Source organism: Leptonychotes weddellii, chromosome 12 (assembly GCF_054177405.1).
Source record: "Leptonychotes weddellii isolate Sample4059 chromosome 12, ASM5417740v2, whole genome shotgun sequence".
Lineage (NCBI taxonomy): Eukaryota > Metazoa > Chordata > Mammalia > Carnivora > Phocidae > Leptonychotes > Leptonychotes weddellii.
The window spans coordinates 5,225,128-5,245,326 of NC_138380.1; the positions used below are offsets into that span (position 1 = coordinate 5,225,128).

The 20,199-nt window shown below is 46.2% G+C and overlaps 1 non-coding gene across 1 annotated transcript; it reads right to left on the minus strand.

The window, feature by feature from the left end:
• Positions 1–14,172: 14,172 nt before the first annotated feature.
• On the minus strand, positions 14,173–14,245 carry TRNAE-CUC (transfer RNA glutamic acid (anticodon CUC)). Its single transcript has one exon. It is a non-coding gene; the product is annotated as a tRNA-Glu (tRNA).
• Positions 14,246–20,199: the final 5,954 nt, after the last annotated feature.

Consider the following 20,199-nt stretch of genomic DNA (forward strand, 5'->3'; position numbering starts at 1 on the left):
TACCCTCACTCAAAATGAGATAAATATAAATTAAAACTACACTTGGGGCACCCGGGTGGCTCAGTCGGTTAAGCGTCTGCCTCGATTTGGGCTTAAGTCATGATCTCAGGGTTGTGAGATTGAGCCCCCCATCAGGTTCCGTGCTGGGCATGGAGCCTGCTTAAGAATCTTTCACCCTGTCCCTCTGCCTCTCTCTCTCTCTAAAAACAAAAACAAAAACAAACTACAACAAGATACCACCTTGTGCCTATCAGATTGGAAAAAAAAGTGACAGCCGGTGAAGGCAAGGCTGTGTGGAAATAGACACCCTCCTTAGTTACCCCAGGAAGGTGAAATTGGCATGTCTCCTACAAGGGCAATATGGCAGTAACTATCAAAATCAAAATGCATATTGTCTTTGACCCAGTAATTCAACTTTTATCATTCTTGCTGTATTTTATTAACTGGCCTCCTTTCTGTTATTCCTAATGCTGACATTTAGTGGCTTCGACTGCAATTTCATAAGATGAGGAATTCTTCCTAATTTGTCTTTTTGTTTTTGTTGCTATGGGTTTTGTAGTAACAAGGAATCAAGCCACTTCTGCTGGAGTTGAATCAGGAAATCATTAAACATCCTTTACGTGACAGTGAAATTTCATGCTGAATGTTAACAGCTCTTGCTAGAAAAGTAACAGGAAGTTTCAGCAGGTCAGCTTTATTTAGAATTGCTTTGATCAGAACAACATACATGTGTTGCGTGAAGTTGTGCAGTAAACTAATTTTTTAGAGATGAAGAAGTGGATTTAAAAAGAAAACCAGTTCATTCTTGATTTTTCTATTTATAAATGGGAATTTGGGGGAAGTGGTTATAAACTGGAATTTTCAGGGAATTTGAATGATGACTCACACTTTCAGTCTGGTAGGTTTTCAATCACTGATAACCTTATTTGGAGACGTGGTCATTTTATTTAGCATCTTAGCTCGATGAGAAGAACACAGAAGGACAGAGTAACCAAACAGGTGGTGAGGGAGATTTGTTCCCCCCTGATTGGGAATACTTAATTTCAATCCCCCCGGAAGATAATAAAAGCTGAAAGAAATTTTGAAAATATCAGATATGAGAGTTTCTCTGATTCCCAGGAAACGTGGGCTGGGGGGGGCTGGATCTCAGACACTGAGAGACTGGGTCGTGGGATTGAGCCCCGCATCCAATTTGGGCTCTGCGCTCAGTGGGGAGTCTGCTTCAAGATTCTTTCTCTCCCTCTGTCCCTTGGGCTCGGCTGCTCACCTGACTCAGGTAGCAGGTAGAATCCCTCTGAAAGCATGCAGTCCTCAAGTTCTGTGTCCTGGTTTCGAATCTCTGGCATGTTCTCCCAGATATTTAGCCCAAGTACCTCTGTTCATCTGTCTCCCAAGAGGTGGGTTGGTGATGTTCCAACTCTAAAAAGAAAAGAAATAAGGGCAGAGGTGGTAAAGTAAATTAAACCATGGTATTCATACTATTTTTTTTTAAGATTTTATTTATTTATTTATTTATTTATTTATTTATTTATTTGGCAGACAGAGAGCAAGAAAGCGCAAGCAGGGGGAGCGGCAGGCAGAGGGAGAGGGAAAAACAGATTCCCTGCTGAGCAGAGAGCCCCATGTGGGGCTCTACCCTAGATCATAACCTGAGCCAAGGGCAGACACTCAACCAACTGAGCCACCCAGTTGCCCCGGTATTCATGCTATTGAACTAAGTTCAGAATAATCTCTGTTTTATCATTTAACCTATTTTCAATGTTAAAAAGAATTTGATGTACAATATTAGTTTTGTGATTTTAAGTCCAAGGGTGAATGAAAACTAAGGTGAACACATGGCAAGAAAGTAGCTAGTCATTGCTGTAGGCTTATGGTTTGAGAACCTTCTGTGGAATGCTAAACTACTTTACTTTGTTTCTTTACTTGATTCCAGAAAATAATGACAAATCACATAGTATGCATGACAGTTAAAAAGGTAAAATCATTAGCTCAGGTCATGATCTCAGAGTGGAGAGATGGAGCCCCACATCAGGCTCCACGCTCGGCTGAGAGTCTGCTTGAGATTATCTCTCTCCTTCTGCCCCTCTCCCTGCTTGTGTGCTTTCTCCCTCTCTAAAATAAATAAATATTAAAAAAAAAAAAAGGGAAAATCAGAAATCTCCACCATCCTTATTTTCTAAAAAAAAGCTATTGCCTAAAACTTCGGGGACTGTCTAATTCAACAGGTGTATTTTCTTTTTCTTTTTCTTTTTTTTAAAGATTTATTTATTTTGAGAAAGAGTGAGCAAGCACGGAGTGGGGCAGGGGCAGAGGGAGAGAGAGAATCCTGAAGCAGACTCCCCACTGAGCCCCGAGTCCACGTCGGAGTCCGACGTGGACTCGGGGCTCAGTCCCATGACCCTGAGATCATGACCTAGGCCAAAAATCAAGAGTTGGTTTCTTAACCCACTGAGGCAACCAAGGGCCCCTTGGCTCCTCTTTTGAGCTGGTTATCACATCTGCTTTGTTCCCTCATGAGTTCAATAAAATCTTTAACACAGGGAGAGGGGCAGAGGGAGAAGAGGACTCCCTGCTGGGCTGGGCTCAATCCCAGGATTCTGAGATCATGACTTGAGCTGAAGGCAGACGCTTAACTGAGGGAGCCACCCAGGTGCCCCTTATTTTTTAATTATTAAAAAAATATTAAATGATAGGGGCGCCTGGGTGGCTCAGTCGGTTAAGCGCCTGCCTTCAGCTCAGGTCATGATCCCGGGGTCTTGGGATCGAGCCCTGCATCGAGGGAGGGCTTCTCCCTCTCCTACTACCCCTGCTTGTGTTCCCTCTCTCACTCTCTCTGTCAAATAAATAAATAAAATCTTTAAAAAAAGTTAAATGATAAAATGAGAAGATAAATATAAATCTCTCAATGTTTTGTTATCTAAACTATAATCATTATTAACATTTCCATGTAAAATGTTCCAGTATATTTTTCTTAATAAGAGTTTTTCTTATATATATAAAAAATCCCATATATGCAATTTTAATCATACTTTAAAAAATGAATATATCTGAAGAGTTTTTATTCTTATTTCATACCTTCATAAGTATAATTTCAGTAGCTACCTAATATCTCACCAAGTAGAAATACAATAGACCAGCCCATCATCTCCTATTGTTGGTCATTTGCATTTGTGTTAGTTACAATACAGACTTGCCTGCCGGAACAGACTCAAAATAACAAAGGGAAATTGAAATTTTGTTTGCTTGTCTAACAGCCCAGGGCTGCTACGGTGGCCCCAAGGTGCAGGGAAACAGACTCTTTCTTTCTATCTCCTTGCTCTGCCATCTGCAGGGAGCTTCCCTCCTCTGCAGAGTGCTCGGGGGCTCCTTACCACTTCCACATTCTAGGCAGAGAGAAGGGAAAAGGCGAAGGGGGTGGGGAAACTCAGTCAGAAGTCACGTGCTTCACACCTTACATCGCCATTGGCCAGCACTTGGTCACATGGTCACAAAGGTGCAAAGGAGGCTGGGCAATGTAGAAATCAATCTGGAGAGCCCTGTGCCAGCCTAAGTGGGGAATTCCATTACAATGTGAGAGACAGAGAAATAGATATTGATTGGGGAGGATTAGTCACAAGGTTGTTTCCAATTATTCATTATTTATAATGGTGAAGGTCATCTCTGATGTGAAGCTTTTTCTAAGGGTGTTTTGTTGTGGTTGTTAGTTCTGTTTTGTTCAGTTGTATTTCTGTAGATTACTACATCAAAGGTACAAATCGTAGACTTCCTATACTTACTGATACCTTTCTCTCTTCCAACAGAATGAGATATTGTAATTATTTTAAAGATTTTATTTATTTACTTGAGAGAGAGAGATAGCAAGAGAGAGCATGAGCAAGGGCAGAGGGAGAGGGAGAAGCAGGCTCCCCGTGGAACATTGTAGGGTTCATCTCAGGACCCCGAAATCATGACCCCATCCGAAGAGAGATGCTTAGCCGACTTAGCCACCCAAGCACCCCTAGATATTATAATTTTTTTTAATTTACCTTTTCCGAGGGAAAGAGGGGGAGAAGAGGAGAGACGAAGAGGAGGAAAAATGTGACTTACATTCTTAACGACTAATGCTTACTTATTGTTTTTATTGCTTCATTTTTCCTGTGTTTGTTTTTACTGTTTGCAGAATACATATGAATGAATTTGCACAATTTTGAATAGAGTGTGACTCTAATAAGAAAAAATTAAAACTAAACTAAATGTTCATCAATAGAAGGCAAGGAGAAATAAATGAGAGGATGTTCTTACTATGGAACACGATAGCAGCCATTAGAAAGGACAGAGTAGATTTGCATGCATGTAGGACAGGGGAAGGTACAAAATTGTAAGAAGCAAGTTGCAGAACAATATGTCTATGACACTGCTGTAAAATATACTGTGTAAGTGTGTATGTGCGCTTACAAACACACATATATTTATCTCCAAGACCATTGAATCTGGAAGGGTATTCACCAAGAAGGATTGAGAAGGGGGTGAATAGGGACTTATACACTTTTACTCTGTATACTTCAAAACTTTTCATTTTGACAAGTGTGTATTACTTCTAGTTTTAAAAATTAAAAAAGGAAAACATAGGAAAAGAATTTATATCATGATAACAGGCTCATTTTGCATTTGATTCTATACGACTTTTTAGGACTTTTTATTTTCAAAACTTTATAGTGAATATGTGGATTCTGTATGATTTTTAAAAAGATTTTATTTTATTTATTTGAGAGAGAGAGAGAGTGAGAGCAGAGGGGCAGAGGGAGAGGGAGAGAAAGAATCTCAAGCAGACTCCCTACTGAGCACAGAACCCCATGCAGGGCTCGATCCCACAGCCCTGAGATCACCACCAGAACCCAAATCAAGAGTCGGACGTTCAACCAACTGAGCCACCCAGGCATCCCTTGGTTCTATACTATTTTATTTGCTATCTTAATGTGTAGAATTCTTGTTTCCCCAAGTAAATTATCAGCTCTTTGAGGGAAGACAGACCTATATCTTAAATTTCTATTTCTTCCACCAGTGCCTAGCACAGTGATGAACACAGCAGATGCTTAGTCAACATTATTAATATATAATAATTCCCTAGGAAGAATTACTTGAAATTTCGATCTCTGATTTATGGCACATTACATGAGTGCAGAAATATGTATTGTCTCTGTTAGCAACTGCATATGTCCTTCCCATGATATGAAGACAGTGCAGACCAGAAGGGACCATCTCTCCTGGAGAGGACCTGACCAAAAGGGACTGCCCATTGGTTCAAAGAGACTGCAACATGGGAGGTAAGCGAGGAGGGAGAGGCCCACCAGATTGGGAGAGGATGCTGGATGAGAATAGGCCCAGCGGTGTTCAAGAGAACAGAGAGGGACATCCCAGGGAGCACTGAATAATAGCCACAGAAGTCTAGACTTCATATCCTAAGAGATCAGAAACTTTGTTTTGTTTGCAAAAGAGTAGCAGGGTAGAAGAGACATAAGTAAGACCAATCTGATAACTATGTGCAGGAAGGACTATAGAGGGGTCTGGACGTCACTACCATGGCTCAGGTAGAAGGAGATACAGACCTGGCTAAGGTAGTTAATGGAGGGGCACCTGGGTGGCTCAGTCGGTTAAGCGGCCCACCCTTGATTTTTTGGCTCAGGTCATGATCTCATTCGTGAGATCTGAGCCCCATGTGGGGTTCCCTGCTCAGTGGAGAGTCTGTTTGAGGATTCTTTCTCTGCCCCTCCTCCCTCACCCCCCCCCATGCACTCTCTCTCTCTCTTAAAACAAAAACAAAAACAAACAAACAAAAAGGTAGTTAATGGAGAGGACGAAATGGATGCAAATGCTTATAAGGAAAAGTAATTTACAGTGACTGATGATTACCTAGACGCAGGATGAAGGAACAGGTCAAGTTTTACCTACCTGGAAATTTTGTTGTAATGTGCTTTCACAAGTAGTCAATAACCAAATTCATGCCCTCAGAGGACAGAGCTCAGAGGCTTTCATCCAGGCTTTAATCAGCATCTCAACGTTGACCACTCTCACGCAGGTGTTCTCAGCTGTACAGAGCCCAAAATCCATTCTCAGCAGTGCATACAGGAGTGTATTTGGTCAGCAGTGTGTCCTACTCTGGCAGATTGGAAAGTAAAAACAACCTCATCCACCTCATTAAGGGAGGCATTTCCAATGAAAATTGACTTTTTATGTTTAACAATTATCAAAATTCGCAACATATTTATGTTGATTTAGTGAGATACACATTTACTAATAATGGCAATGATAACCCTAACCAGAAAACACTTTTCAGTACATAGAGACTCATGATCATAGGATATAAAATTTCTTTAAGTTATAATTTATATATATATATATTTTAAAGATTTTATTTATTTATTTGACAGAGAGAGACAGCAAGAAAAGGAACACAAGCAGGGGGAGTGGGAGAAGGAGAAGCAGGCTTCCCGCCGAGCAGGGAGCCCTTAATTTATATTTTTGTTGCTGAGAAGTATGATAGGGACCATCCATGAAAGACTTCCAAAAGTAATATATATTCTACTATGATAAAATTAGATGAGGGAAGTGAATGGAAAAATAAGTTTATGAAGAAAGAGGAAGTTAAAAGAGAACTTTATATATTTTTAAATGGTGGGTATCAAATTGTATGGTATTTAGATATCACTGAACACAGAGCCAAGAGTCACATAATAGTTTTATTTTAAAAAATATGTATAACAACACTAGGCGGGGAGTTGCATCTCCTGCAGCCATTTAAACTTGTGAGGAAAAATTTAAGCGGAAAATTGAAATTTGCGAGGGTAACATTGAAGCCGTCACGTGACCGAACTTCAGCCTCATCCTTAGTTTAGGGCTCCCTCTCGTGGTGAGATTCAGAATTTGTGTTGGCTCGCAGCTCAAGAGAAGTGTCTAGCAGGATCTAAAAGTGCCAGGTTCTACAGGCCACACCCTTCTGGTGTGTTCTCTGGAATCATCTCTACAAAACTTGAGTCAGATAGGATTAGGACATCTGTTCATATTGAGCCGTTGTGTCCTATTTCCACCTTGGCTCCCTTCCCCACAAAAGCAGGGAGAGGTTTCACTCCCCTAGCCAAGCCCAGAATCAGGAGAGAAAGGACAGGACAGAACTGTCCCTGCACACCTCACCAAGCAGGATCCTTGATGATCGTCCATTAATCTGACACGTGTTTATTGAGTACCTACTATGTGCAAGCATGATACTCCATGATCTACAGGCAGGCTGCCATCCACTAGTAGAATCTGCCCTCTACTTCTCTCTTTTGAAAAGCTTGAAGAGGGGCGCCTGGGTGGCTCAGTCTGTCAGGCAGCCGACTCTTGATTTCCACTCAGGTCATGATCTCAGGGTCGTGAGATGGAGCCCAGAGTTGGGCTCTGCGCTCAGTGCAGAGTCAGCTTAAGACCCGCTCTCCCTCTCCCTCTGCCCCTCCCCCCACTCTCTAAAATAAATAAATAAATCTTAAAAAAAGAAGAAGCTCTTTTAAATAAAAAAAGAATCCAGTGTTAAAAAGAAGGGGCGCCTGGGTGGCTCAGTTGGTTAAGTGTCTGCTTTCAGCTTAGATCATGATCGCAGTGTCCTGGGATCGAGCCCCGCATCGGGCTCCCTGCTCCACGGGGAGCCTGCTTCTCCCTCTCCCTCTGCCTCTCCCCCTGCTTGTGCTCTCTCTCTCCGTGTCAATAAATAAATAAAATCTTTTAAAAATAAATAAAGAAAAAAGAAAAAAGAGAAAGAAAAATACAGGCCCAAAGTAGGGTGGCGTAGGTTAAGGCCCCAAGTTGCTAAACCAAGACTTAATACCTAACCTAATTGCAGTTTCAACCCCGCAGAAATGTGACCTTTAACCAGTCAACATGGGAATTTCCTGGTCGGCACTAGGATAGACCCCCACTCCCCTCCACCTTGGCTAAAACAATGGATTCTTTGCTAATAATTTCCTTTTTTCCACTCCCTCTCTACCTTTAAAGATCTGTCCTTTTCTGTAGCCCTTTGGTACTCTTCGTCTCCTTGCTAGACAGGATGCTGCCTGCTTCGTGAATTGGTTAATAAAATCAACTAGATCTATAAAATTTACTCCATTGAATTTTTGTTATTAAACATCAACAATAACAAGCAACCATAGGATTTTACCTCCCGAAATTAAAATGACCCAAAAACGTTTATTTTTAAAATTTAATTTAATTTTATTTAAATTCAATTAATTAACATATAGTGTATTATTAGTTTCAGAGGTAGAGTTCAGTCATTCATCAATCTTATATAATACCCAGTGCTGATTACATCATGTGCCCTCCTTAATGCCCATCACCCAGTTACCCCGTCTCCCCACCGCCCCCTCCAGCAACCCTCAGTTTGTTCCCTAGAGTTAAGAGACTCCTTTTGGGTGCCTGCCGCTCCCCTTGTTTGTGCTCTCTCTCTGGCAAATAAATAAATCTTTAAAAAACAGAGTCTCCTTTTAAAAAAAGATTTTATTTATTTATTTGAGAGATAGCATGAGAGAGAGAGAGCGCACAAGCAGGGGGGAAGGAGGAGGGAGAGGGAGAAGCAGGCTTCACACTGAGCAAGGAGCCCGATGTGGGACTCAATCCCAGGACCCTGGGATCATGACCTGGGCCGAAGGCAGACGCTTAACCGACTGAGGCACAGAGGCACCCTAGTTAAGAGTCTCTTATGGTTTGTCTCCCTCTCTCAGTTCATCTTATTCTATTTTTCCCTCCTTCTCCTATGATCCTCTGTTTTGTTTCTTAAATTCCACATGAGTGAAATCATATGATAATTGGCTTTCTCTGATTGACTTATTTCGCTCAGCATACCTTCTAATTCCACCCACATCGTTGTAAATGGCAAGATTTCATTCTCTTTGATGGCTGAGTAATATTCCATGGTCTATATACACCACATCTTATGTATCCATTCATCTGTTGATGGATATCTGGGCTCTTTCCATAGTTTGGCTGTTGTGGACGTTGCTGCTATAAACATTGGGGTGCAGGTGTCCCTTTGTATCACTACATCTGTATCTTTGGGGTAAATACCCAGTAGTGCAATTGTTGGGTCATAGGGTACCTCTATTTCTAACCTTTTGAGGAACCTCCATACTGTTTTCCAGAGTGGCTGCACCAGCTTGCATTCCCACCAACAGTGTAAGAGGGTCCCCCTTTCTCCGCATCCCGCCAACATCTGTCATTTCCCGACTTGTTAATTTTAGCCATTCTGCCTGGTGTAAGGTGGTATCTCATTGTGGTTTTTTTAAATTTGTATTTCCTTGATGCCTAGTGGTGTTCAGCATTTTTTCATGTGTCTGTTGACCATTTATATGTCTTCTTGACCCACAAACATTTAAAAAGATGTTTAACCCCTCCAGTAATTAGAGAAACACAAATTAACCACAATGAGGAATCATTAGCTCTTATATTGGCATAGTCTCGATAATATCCAAGGTTGACGAGGTTGGGGCATCTGAGAAATATACATCTTCCTACTTTGTTAGTGAGGCTATAAGTTGGTACAACAATTTGAGGGAAAATGAAGAATATTACATTTTTTTAAGTTTGTACTTCTTGACCCATTAATTCCCCCTTTTAGACTATTGTTAGGACCTAGGCCCCAGCCTGCTGCTGAGATTGTCAGGAATTTTGGAAGGCTTTGATCACATGTCCCCAACCACTCTCATCTTTATTTTTCATTTTCATTTTTGAAAAGATTTTTTTTTTTAAGTAATATCTATACCCAACATGAGACTCAAATTCCCAACCCTGAGATCAAGAGTCACATGCTCCATCAACTGAGCCAGCCAGAGGCCCCCACTCCGATTTTTAAAGAACAGACTCTTGGGGTTCTCCTTCCGACACACTTACCTGCACCAAGAATGGGGAGAAGGACAGATGACTGTCTCAGCCACCAGGGCCCAGGGGGACAGACTCTACTTCTCACTCCATCTCTGCCCTCCTACCCCATCACACACACACACACACACACACACGAAGGGGAGAAAGAGCACTGAACTTAAAGGTGACACCCATGTGGCCTTGCCCCTCAGGGCCTTGAGGACGTGCCCTTACAGGCCTCATTTCCCCCCGTCCCCTGAGGGATGACCTCCCTGAGTTCCCTCAACTTTAACCCTAGCTCTGTCCTCAAGGAGCTCATAATCTAGTCAAGAAGACAGGAGATCTATCTTAATTCATGCAATCGACATTTATTGAATGCTGCTAGGTGTTCAAGTTCAAATAGATAAATAACATGACCTTCCCTCTAGAGGTTTACAATCCAAACGATGGTCCAAAGTAGGAGGTGGCCATGGCTGTGAAGGAGATAGAGAATTCTCGGCACATTCCAGGAAAAGAAGACACATTTGTGTGAAGCTAGAAAGAAATTTTAGTTAAATAAAAATAGACAGTGGCGTGGGCTAGGTGCCCAACGAACACAGAGATAAAACAGTGCCTTTGACATAATGAGCAATATATATTTGCTCTCTGTCCCACTTCCTGGTATGTAACTTCCAAAACCTTGGAATCTCTGAAGTGACAAGTGTCTTTTTAGATGTGAAGGAGATGGCTGGGGCTGGGGGCTCCAGGATAAACCTCAGGATGGAGGCTGGTTGCCAGGGGAACCAACCTCCCTGATTAGAGGGTTGGTTTTTCAGCGCCCCCCACCCCCCCGCCACCGCTCCAGGAGGGAGGGGAAAACTGTTGGAAGTTGGATTAATCATTAATGGCCAGTAATTTCATCCACTGAGCCTATGACATGTGGCCTCCATTTAAAACAAAAATCAACAAACCCTAATTGAAGGTGTTCAGAGAGCCTCTGGTTTGTTGACCATCTGGAGATGCCAGGGTGGGGGTGGGTAGGGGTGGAGAGGACATGGAAGCTCAGCGCCCCTTCCCCAAGCCTGGCCCCACCCATCTCTTCAATCTGGCTGTTCCGGACTTGTAACCCTTTTTAACAAACTGGTAATTTTTTTAAAAAAGATTTTATTTATTTATTTGAGGGTAAGAGAGAGAGTGAGACAGAGCAGGGAGCCCGACGTGGGGCTTGATCCCAGGACTCTGGGACCACGACCTGAGCCAAAGGCATACGCTCAACCGACTGAGCCACTCAGGTGCCCCATAAACTGATAATCTAATAAGTAATCTCTTTCCCCAAGTTCTCTGATTCATTCTACCAAATTATCCAACCTGAGGAAGGGGTGGTCGGAACCTCTGATTGAAAGCCAGTGGGTCAGGAGCATGGGTGACAACGTGGACTTGTGATTGGCGTCTGCAGCGTGGTGGGTGCAGTCTTGTGGGACCGAGCCCTTCCCCTGTGGGATGTGATGCTCTGCCCAAGAAGGTAGTGTCAGGATTGGATTGAACTGTAGGACGCCCAGTGGGGATCACAGAGACCTGGAGAATTGCTTGGTGAGGAAAACCCATACATCTGGCTTCAGAAGCACTGCGTGTAGAGTAGTCCCCCTTTAGGGCCACAACCAGTATACGAAGGGGCCAAGTATCTGTGTAACCTGAGGTAGTCAAAGAAGTTTCTGCACACGGAAGCTTTTCTGGATGAGCAACATTTACAAAAAGCTTGAAGGGAAGATCTCCCATGGGCAGGGGCAGATCCAGTTTGGGGGGCCCTGAAACTAATAGAATTTGGGAAGTCCCTTTATGAAAAAGAACACCGTGATTACAAATACGGTATTAGGAATGAAAGTAAATATTGGCTTAGAATGAGAAAAATAACGTTACCAATTTTTCAAAGTTGAAAGATACCCCAAAACATAAAATCCAGAAAAATAAAATACCCTCCTTAACTATCTGCTACACCTCTATAATATTTTTTCTTGCAGTTTTTGGCTCTAAGTGGTTTGACTAGCTCTTCACTGACAAAATCTGATCAGAGAAATTGGGAAGATAGTCTTTCCTCTAGCACGGTGGATACAAAGTTAGTGATTTGTTAATCTAGAAAAGTTTCCTGCAGCTTCTGTGCCAGTTATCGAGTGACTGCATCTCAGCTCCTAATATCCCTTGGCTGCCTGCTTTCTGGCGATTATGTGGACCCTGGAAAGTATTTACTGTTTGCCGACTGCTGTGTGAAGCTTTGTCAGCAGAGGGCGCTGGAGGGCCGCCGGAGGAGAAGGCTTCCTCTTCCCGGTGGGGGCGTGCTGCTCTCGGCCGGATCCTGCAGCACCTGGTCCTGACCAACGCCTTCTGCAGCTTGTGTGGCTTGTGTGAAGCACCTAGCTTCAACAATTCCCAGCAGCCAGGAGCTTCCCCTGGCATCCCCTGGGACAGCTTTGGAGGGTGGGGCATGACCAGCCTCCCCTCGTTTTCTCCTGTGGCTTTGGGGCAAGTTCTGAGATATGACACCTCCCTATGGATGGTCATTTGTCACCCCAGGGGGGAGGGTTCCAGCAAGTGCAGCCGACCTGGCAACTCAGTGACTTCTCTGCCACGCACTGAGCCACGCTCTCTCCAATAAGGTCTGGATCTCAGCCCTGCAGAGGGACCTCTTCACGGATGCTCGGTCTCCCCCACGGCGCTGGCCACCCACTGGGTCTGAATCCTCTTTACTTCTTTCTAGCCAATCCCTTATTACTCCAATCCCCTGATCAAATTAATTCCTTACGTTAAAGCTTCCTTGTTCAAATTGCTACGTTCTTTCCATTTCCTGATTGGACCCTGAGCAATACAATTTTACAATGCATTGCTGGTAATCATTACCATAAATATTAAGGATTTTTTTTTTTCCACATTTGAGGAAATCTCTGTCAAGTTTCACATAAGAGTTTGAAGCTTGCAGTGCATTTCAAGTTATTTTTTTGCTCCGGGACTAATCTTAAAACCCTTTGAATTAATGACATTTATTAATCAGGGTGTCACGGACAGCCTCCTTGAAGAGGTGCTGTAGGATTTTTATCTTTCTTTGTCAGTGTCTCCATTTCTTGTCAAAATTAGCAAGGAAGTTACATCCTTTCCCAGTGTGTTCATATGATTCATTAACTGGATTATCAAACAATCTCCAAACCTATTCATAGCTTCTATTCCAACTTTATCCCTTCCCCTGAGTTAATTAGTGCTTTTTATAAGATCTGAAAGTTTTTTGTGACAATTTGCTTCTCAAAGTCAGAATCATTTATATTGATTTTATCTCATTTTTATCACTTTTGTTTCAGGTTCCACTAATTTTAAGTTGAATTTAAAGATGACAAAAGAAGGTATCCTTTATATACGTACAAAATCTAGAGTCTATAATTTCTCACTCATCGTATTAAAATGTTCCACAACAATTTTTGAAATTGCCGTTAAAAGGCCATATTCCAATGTCACCAAAGATACCATTCCCAGCAAAAAAGGGGAGACATGTACACTGCACGTAATTGTATACTCTGTTACAGGAGCGTAGAGAGGGCACGTCCTAACACCATTTGCTACAGACAAGTCAGAACTTACGGTTCTCCCTGGGTCACAGGACCGAACCTCTCATTGACTCTATAATCCCCCGAGCATCGAAAGTTCTTCATCTATCTTAATGTGTCTCTCTTCATCGATCTAGGGAAATCCTTTTATCAGGGAAAAATCCCTCCTACTCTAGAAGCAGAAAATGCCAGATACTCACCGTGGCAGCCACAAAGCAGTCACAGAGAAAATCTTCCTCGGGTTAGCCGCGCCCTCCCGGGCCTTAGCGGGAAGTGAGTGGCCGAAGGAGGTAAGGGCTGTGTGCCCCTAACATTTAGCCCCGTCCACTTTGCAGAGGCAGCTGCAGGAGCGGTTCTGCCTGCCCCGAACGACAGAATATGGTGGAGGTAGCATTATGTGACGTCCAAGGCAAGACCATTCAAGTACCATGGACTTCTGTGCTCTCCTGTGACGCCAGCCCAAGCCACCCTGTGCAGAGCGACCAGATGAAGAGGCCATGTGTAGGAGTTCTGGATGACAGCCAGTCTCAGCTGTTAGACCTTATGTGAGTGAGGAAGCCTCCAGATGATTCCAGCCCTGGCTGCCAAGTCCCTCAGCCTTTCAGTCTTCCTGGCTGAGAAGCAGAGACTACTTGCCTCTCTTTGCCTTGTCTGAGTTCCTAGCCCCCCAGAACCCCAGAGAATCAATCTATCTATCTATCTATCTATCTATCTATCTATCTATCTATCTGAGTAGGCTCCATGCCCAACGTGGGGCTTGAACTTACAACCTTGAAACTGAGAGTCTCATGCTCTACCAACTGAGCCAGCCAGGCGCCCCAGGAGGAAAATCTTGTTAGTGGAGCCCAGTGAGCTAGAGGTGGAGGAGGGCCCTCCCTGAAGGAACAATGGTCCTGAGCACCCAGATGAATCCCCCTCTGAGCTCCTGTTGGGGGTACAGCCTTTGGGGCCAGCCCCTGAGCCACAGAGCAGGACCAGAAAGGATGGAGGATGAATCCAGGGGTGTGGTGGGGACGCTAGGGCGGGGTGTGGAGTTGAGAAGTGTGACCCATGTGAAATCCCCCATGGAGGGCTGAGAGCAGGGACAGCAGGTGCCTCCCCAGCAGACTTTACCAGTGTATGAGGAGCTGCCCATTTGTGGGCAATCCTGGGAAAAGGCCCGTGGAGTGCAGAGCTCAGTGAGAACCTCTTTGTGCCCCTCTCTTCTCTCAGAGCCTGGGCACAGCATTCACCGCGGATCTGTCAAGCCGCAGCCTCCAGACAGAAGGTTGGAGGGCTCTCTGGCTGCTCTGATGGCAGCTGCACCCACACATCTCCGAAGGAGGTGCATGGAATACTAAAAAACTTAAGTGCTGCAATCAGGACTCTGAAAGTAATGGAGCTGGAATTATTGAGGGAAATTTACAAGTTAAATAACCTGAAAGACTGCAAATGCAAATGACACTAAATTAGCAGGAACTTGGGGGGGCACAAGAATGACTCGTCCTTTCTCAAAAAAGAAAGTGGTCAGAGATCCGATCACAAACCAGGAAGGACGGGGGGCCAAGCCCCACTGTTCCCCACGCAGCATCTGTGCATTACAGGGTGCCTAGCGCGCCGCGCCCCAAATGCCAGAAGCTCCCCAGTTCTTATGACAACCAAAAATACCCTCTGCACACGGCGTTGCCCTTGGGACACGCGGTTGGGAAGCATGAGGAATGCGTTTCCCAGGTGGGAGCGTGAGTGGTGACAGCTCTCGCCGCCGCTGCTCCCTGGCAGCTGGATGGACACCCAAGCTTTCTTGCCACCCAAGATCTGTGTAAAAGGCGCCGTCCCAGCCACCGAAGGGATATGGCCGCTGCCTTCAGGGAGATGACCCCAGCCTCCAATGGTAAGCACCGCACGTCTGGCTTAGCGGCAACCTTTCTGCAAAACTGAGCGCCTGAGTCATTTCTCAACGGAATTCTTATTTTATTTGGCTCCAGTTCCTTCTGGGATCCAGCTGCCTGCCATGTGCTGTGCTGGGGCTCTCTGGCAGGGAGGCATCCAGAAGAGCCAGACCTGGGGAATATGGGTAACCAACACGAAGAGCAGTAGGATATTGAACGCACATGCAGAATGGACAGAACTGCCCTTGGCACTTAAATTCTCAAAGGGAGCTTAAATACAGATCCTAAATCACACAGCAAGCCCTCTGCTCTGGCCCCTCCTCCACTCCCCAGCTGGAGACCCGGTGACGCCCCCAGGGCTGAGCAGCTGAGTATAAGCAACCTTCAGATGAAAGGCCGCCTCTCCTGGTTGGGCACAGGCAGGCAGGCAAGAGCCCTGGGCGGGGGTCCAGCAATCTGGGTTCTAAACCCAGTTCTGTCACCAAAGAGCAGCATGACCTTGCAAATCCTGAACCCTGGCTGGCTGGCCTCTGCCCAGTGGATAGGAGGCTCTAAGGTCCCTCCCAGTGTCAGGATTCGAACTCCACGAGGAGGGCAGGGGGGTCGTGGGGCACCATCACAAGGTGACTTCAAGAGGCAGGACCCCCTGCCCTTCAGTTCCCAAGAGGAACCTTTACCTGCTTATCGGGCCTCGGCTGCCCAGGGCCTCTTTGGTGTGATTGGGCTCAGGCTGAACACAGCGAGGGCATTGTTTTCTCTGTGGGAAGTTTCAGATCAGGACTGGGCTCCACGATCAGGTCCCACCCCACCTTACCTTGATACTGCAGCCAGCCCGGCCTCCTGGTCCAAGGTACAGCCACGCACGCCCCCCAGGGGTTCATTACAAGCCCAGTGTTTCCCTCTTGTGGAACACCTAGCCCTCTTCTCTGCCCACCCACCCTTTACAAACCAACTCAAGTTTCACCTCCTCCACGAAGCCATCCTGGACACAATTTTATGCAGCAAATCAGCACCAATCCTTCCTCGTTTCAGTCATAGCACTTATTGTCTGGATTGTACATTGAGGTCCAAATAATTTCTATGCGACATTTAAATGCAGCTTCAAACATACAAACCGAGAGATGTCAACAGCTGGTGCCTGGCGCTGGGTCTCCGGTCATTCATCAGGTTGAGGACTCCCTAGGACTTTTCAATCTGTAGACTTAACGATACTCAGTTCTGGGAAATTTTTGTGTATTTTTACAAACTAACTTCCTTCCTATTAGAGTCTTTTTTCCTTATTTCCAACACTTCGATTTGGACATCCTGGATTTATTTTCTAATTGTGTTTTCTCTTCTAAATTCCCAGAACTGGAAGTCGTGAAACACATATCAAAAGGATATTTCAAATCCTTCTACAATGTAAAATTAGACCCACTCAAAAGCACATCATCATGAGTTTTGAGGATACTAAGGATAAAGAGAAGACTCTAAAAGCTTCCAAAAAGGAAAAAAAAAAAATTTAATAGGATGGACCATGGATGAGAATGGCCTCAGACTTCTCATCAATAACTACTAGATGGTGGTGGTGGGTATTGAGGAGGGCACGTTCTGCATGGAGCACTGGGTGTTGTGCACGAACAATGAATCATGGAACACTTCATCTAGAACTAATGATATAATGTATGGGGATTAACATAAGAATAAAAAAAAAAAATAACTACTAGATGGTAGCAGTACCTTCAAAACTCCGAGGGAAAGCGATTCCCAAGCAACAGTTATATATCCAGCTGAGCCACTAAGCATTAGGGCAAAACAGACATGTTTAGATACACAAGGTCTCCGGTGTTCACTTCTCAAGCATCCGTTCTCAGGAAGCTGCTGGAGGATATACTTAGTCAAAATGGGCGAACAAAGCAAGATGAGAAGAGGGATCCAGGAAATGTGCTGCCACCCCAGAGAGAGGCTGAGGGCATCTCCAGGATTTTCCCGGGGCGCCAGCAGCTTTCAGCCCCTTTACATGGGAGAAGCCCAGAAGGCCCTGGGAAGGAGTTCTGCAGACGCCCAAATTAACAGAATATCTAATGTATTTTAATCTACACAACTTGTAAACTGGGAAGATTCCGGTAATAAGATAGTAACAAATATATAGCACAAGAAAATGCAAAACAATCATTAAATCCAGAGTAAACGAAAAGTTGGGGCAGAAGGAAAAAATAATCATGGCTCATCTGTGAATAGTAGTTAACTAATCTGTTGCCATAAACTCAGAACCAAATAAGCTACAGCTGGGAGGGGGTGGCAGCAGAAAGTGTAAGGCGGGAAGGGTGAAGGAGACCGGAAGTGTAGGGGTGTGGGGGGGAAAGTGAGGAAAAGCCCAGTTGTCATCGCCTGTCCTCAGCTGAAAACACCTAAAGTGGAAAAGCTAAAACTACAAGCCTGTTCTTTAGCGATGAGGGGTTAAACAGTGAAAGAATGGGCTCAAAGTCGAGGGCTCCCACTGCGGAGAGCAGCAAGCGGGGAGGTGAGAAATGCTCTTGTAACTCGGTGCCTTTAAACTGCGACAATCTTGCAAAATTACAGAAAGTGAAACCCTGACGAGTTGACTGGATGTGCCCAGTGCGGGGGCCGGGCCTACCCGCCACCCCCAGGAGGCTCCCTAGCAAGCGTGGAGCACGGAACCCCACAATCACCCGGTCAGCCCGGTCGTCCACACCCCACGACTGCTGGCGCCACGCGGCTCTGTCGGGGAGCGCGGAGGGAGGGGCAGAGGTGGGCCCCGGGAGGGCAAGGTTGGGCTGGGGTGCCGAAGGACCTTCCGGAGGTCAGGGCAGCAGCGGTGGGCCCGAGCGTTCGGCGTCGTGGTGTCCGGATCGGGTTCGGAGAGCCCCGTTTGCCCGGCGGGCGCTCCGAGGGCCCGGGGAGCCTCCGAGGCTGTCGGTCCCGCGACGGCCGCCAGGTGGCACCAGAGCCCGCGCCAGCTCACAGCCTCCCCGCGCGCGCGCCCCCCCGCCCCCCCTCCGACGCCCAGGTCGATCGGCGCGACACGGACGAGTTTCCAGGTGTGTGTCTCCGGCCCCCAGCTCGGCACCTCCAGGGGGAAATTTTTCTTTCTATGGCAAATTTCAAATACAAAAGCAGGCCGAACTGTATTACGAAGAGCTAATTCCGTTTCTCCTACCCCTCCACCCTGTTTGTTTCTTAAAGCAAATCTCAGCCCATCATTTCAGCTTGTAAATATCTCAGTTGGTAGCTCTATAAAATAAGACTCAAAACAAATCAGAGTCTCAGTGTCATTACCACAAACGATGAACAGACGGAAGTCCTGGATCAGGAATGCCAGGAATGGGGAGGGGGCAGGAATCTTCAGGCTCGGGTAGAGAGCCAGGAGCTCCAGACATGGCCCGGGATGGTTTCTTTAGGGCAGAGGAAGCCCCCCCTCCCCGCAGTGCCCACAGTAGGGTCGTGCAGAGCTGGGTCGGATGGACCCACCCAGGGTCCACTCTCTTCTGCCTCCAAACATTTTCAGTTCAGCTGGACAGTGAGGGGAAAGTGATGGGTAAGTGGTTCCTTCTGGGCTGTTCTGTCTCATCCCATAAGTTCAGTGCTAGTCTTTTTTTTTTTAAAGATTTTATTTATTTATTTGACAGAGAGAGACACAGCGAGAGAGGGAACACAGGCAGGGGGAGTGGGAGAGGGAGAAGCAGGCTTCCCGGCGAGCAGGGAGCCCGACGCGGGGCTCGATCCCAGGACCCTGGGATCATGACCTGAGCCGAAGGCAGACGCTTAACGACTGAGCCACCCAGGCGCCCCAGTTCAGTGCTAGTCTTAATTAAAGCTTAAATCCTGGGCGAGTTTCTCTGCTCAGCTGGTCCAGTGTGGCTGAAGAACTGACCAGCCCATCTCTCCCACCACCCCCTCCCCCACTCCCTCCTGGAGCTGATCCTCCCCTGGACTGACTGAAGCCCAGGACCCCACCCACTCTGCTCCTTCCTTGTGTCCTTTTACATCTCCCCATCTTATGGCCAGTCACTCCAAGGAACAGGTGGGGTGACAATAAGCACACACAGGCAGTTGTCAAGCGTTGTATTTCTTCCCGATCTCCCCCAGAACACTGCATGGAGCTCTAAGGCAGGGCCGGGGGTCATAGACCCGGGATGATACCTAGCTTTGCCCCACAGCGGGCTGACCTTGAGCAGGCTACTTCACCTTTCCTGGGTGCAGGGCAGAGACAGTGGCACCAAGAATAGCTTTAAAGCTTCAAGGGACAATCCTAAATGCTGAACTCAATATCTGGCCTCTCCCAGATCCCCTTCTCAGACTGGCCACTCACTCCAGGCGTCTTGTGGCTCACTCATTCATCCCTTTGCAGAAATGTGTGTTGACCACCTACTGTGTGCTATGTGCTGGGGATGCCGCAGCGAGCAAAACTGAGCTGATGCCCGCGCTCGCCCGGCTGGGTTTGAGAAGACAGGCTCCAGCAAGGGCCGTGTGAGTTGTGAGCGGGCAGAGCAGGATGTCCCGGGCCTCAGGAGGAGCAGGGCTTTCCCAGGTGAGATGGGCTGGCGGGTGGCCCCTCGGTGGGCTCACCTGACCTGTTCAGACCAACCAGGGGAACCCGTGGGATCTCTCCTAACCGCCCAGGCCCCATCTCAGGGGAAAGGGTGTCCCTGCTTGTTCTCTGCCCCTCTGCCCGTCTCTCCCCTCGGTCTCACACTGCTCTCTTCCTTCAGCTCAGGTCACCACCTGAGGGCTTGAAAACGGGGCCCTGGGGGCTTGAAGAGGCTCTTTGTGGCCCAGCCACCTGGGGAGACACGGAGTCAGCCAGAACTCCCATCCGCTGCCCCAGACCAGTCAGCTATGGCCAGTTGGGCTACTTTCTACTAGAGGCCACGGGGCCCGACCTAGAGCTGTCAGGATGC